Raw genomic sequence first — 2,930 nt, 5'->3', positions numbered from 1 at the left:
TTCTAGTAAGGGCGACGACGATCTCCATTTTGGGACAAAGAATCAGAAATTAAGATTAAAGTCAATTTCTATGAATACAAAGAGTATGCACTAGGCAGAACTTTGTTTTTTAGCTCACCTCGACGAAGTCGAGATGAGCTTATAAATGCTATACCCCCGGCGTCAGCGTCGACATTAGCGTCGGCGTCCCAGGTTAAAGTTTTAGGAGCAAGTCCATTCCCAAGTAACTATAAGCCCTACCTGAACCAAACTTGCATGGATGATGCATCTAGGGATGTACACTACCAGACTTGCTTCGGATGCTGGATCTGATCTACATTTTTAGGTCACCTGAGTAAACTCAGGTGACCTATTGCTATCACTTTTCGTCCGTCGTCGTTCGTCGTGCGTCGTGCGTTAACATTTGAACATTTTCAGCTTCTTCTCTGAAACCACGGAACCAATTTCAACCAAATTTGGCATATAGCATCTATGGGTGAAGGGGAACAAAAATTGTGAATTTCATGGGCCCTGCCCCCCTGGGGCCTGGGGGGTGGGGCAAAAACCACTAAAATTAGTGCAGTCTTTAAAAATCTTCTTCTTTACTCCTGGACATCAACCAGTCAAACTGTTTGCATGATTGTAATCAGCATTGAGTCCTCTACCAAAATTGTGAAATTCATGGCCCCGGGGTCAGGGGTTCTGGTGTTAGGGTGGGGCTAAATAAGTATATAGTGAAATTTCATGAATTCTTTGAAAATCTTCTTCTCTGCTCCTGGGTATTAAATAAACTAACTAAGTGCATAGTTATGATGAGCAAGAGTGCCTCTACCAAAATTGTGAATTTTATGGCCCCAGGGTCAGGGGTTCTGGTGTTAGGGTGGGGCTCTATAGATTATATAGTGAAAATACATAAATTCTTTGAAAATCTTCTTCTCTGCTCCTGGGTATTAAATAAACTAACTAAGTGCATAATTATGATGAGCAAGAGTGCCTCTACCAAAATTGTGAATTTTATGGCCCCAGGGTCAGGGGTTCTGGTGTTAGGGTGGGGCTCTATAGATTATATAGTGAAATTTCATGAATTCTTTGAAAATCTTCTTCTCTGCTCCTGGGTATTAAATAAACTAACTAAGTGCATAGTTATGATGAGCAAGAGTGCCTCTACCAAAATTGTGAATTTTATGGCCCCAGGGTCAGGGGTTCTGGTGTAAGGGGGGGGGGGGCTCTATAGATTACAAAGTGAAAATACTTGAATTCTTTGAAAATCTTCTTCTCTGCTCCTGGGTAATAAATAAACTAAATAAGTGCATAGTTATGATGAGCAAGAGTGTCTCTACCAAAATTGTGAATTCTATGGCCCCAGGGTCAGGGGTTCTGGTGTAAGGGGGGGGGGGGCTCTATAGATTATATAGTGAAAATACATGAATTCTTTGAAAATCTTCTCTGCTCCTGGGTATTAAATAAACTAAATAAGTGCATAGTTATGATGAGCAAGAGTGCCTCTACCAAAATTGTTAATTTTATGGCCCCAGGATCAGGGGTTCTGGTGTAAGGGGGGGGGGGGGGGGGGGCTCTATAGATTATGTAGTGAAAATACTTGAATTCTTTGAAAATCTTCTTCTCTGCTCCTGGGTATTGAATTAACTAACTAAGTGCTTTGTTATTATGAGCAAAAGTGCTTCTACCAAAATTGTGAATTTGATGGCCCCAGGGTCAGGGGTTCTGGTGTAGGGGGGGGGGGGCTCTTTAGATTATATAGTGAAAATACATGAATTCTTTGAAAATCTTCTTCTCTGCGTCTGGGTATTAAATAAACTAAATAAGTGCATAGTTATGATGAGCAAGAGTGCCTCTTCCAAAATTGTGAATTTTATGGCCCCAGGGTCAGGGATTCTAATGATAGGGTGGGGCTTTATTGATTATACAATGAAAATACACTAAATCTTTGAAAGTTTTCTTCTCTGCTCCTTGGTATTAAGCAGATGAACTACCTATGTAGTTATGATGAGTAAGGGTCCTAATCTTCCAGAATTGTGAATTTCAAGGCCCCAGGGTCAAGGGTAACATAAAGGAGGGGGGGGGGCTGTACTTATATACTGAAACTGGATGAATTGTTTGAAATCTGCTCCTTGGTATTTATCAAATATTTTTGAAAAGCAAGGGAGCCTTTTCAAAAATTGTGCAATGTGTGGATCTAGGCCTAAGAGTCAGGGGTTCATGTGTGATTGGGGCATTACTGATCATGCTGAATATTACTGATTACTTGAAATGCAGTTTTTGTTCCCCTACCCTGCCTATGGGTATTAAGTAAACAAACTAAGCAACTGCTAAGTGTATTGTTATGATGATCAATGGTGCCTATTTCAAAATTGTGAATGCCATAGCATCTGGATTAAAACATGAATCAAATTCAATCACTGGAAAGTTGTTGCATAATGCTCAGGTGACCTATAAGGCCCATGGGCCTCTTGTCTAGATGAGTGACCTGGTTAAAGTTTTTGGAGCAGGTTAAAGTTTTTGGAGCAGGTCCATTTCCAAGGAACTATAAACCCTACCGGGACCAAATTTGCATGGATGATGCATCTAGGGATGTACACTACCAGACTTGCTTCGGATGCTGGATCTGACCTACATTTTCTAGTTGAGTGACCAGGTTAAAGTTTTTGAAGCAGGTTAAAGTTTTTGGAACAGGTCCATTCCCAAGGAATTATAAGCCCTACCCAGACCAAACTTGCATGGATGATGCATCTAGGGGTGTAAACTACCAAACTTGCTTCGGATGCTGGATCTGACCTACATTTTTCAGATGAGTGACCAGGTTAAAGTTTTTGGAGCAGGTCCATTCCACAGGAACTATAAGCCCTATTTGGACCAAACTTGCATGGATTATGCATCTAGGGATGTACACTACCAGACTAGCTTCGGATGCTGGATCTGACCTACATTTT

Source organism: Saccostrea cucullata, unplaced genomic scaffold (genome assembly GCF_032062105.1).
Source record: "Saccostrea cucullata isolate Sc308-1 unplaced genomic scaffold, CSIRO_AGI_Scuc_v1 ctg1597, whole genome shotgun sequence".
NCBI classification, from domain to species: domain Eukaryota; kingdom Metazoa; phylum Mollusca; class Bivalvia; order Ostreida; family Ostreidae; genus Saccostrea; species Saccostrea cuccullata.
Note: the sequence above shows the minus strand (reverse complement) of the source record.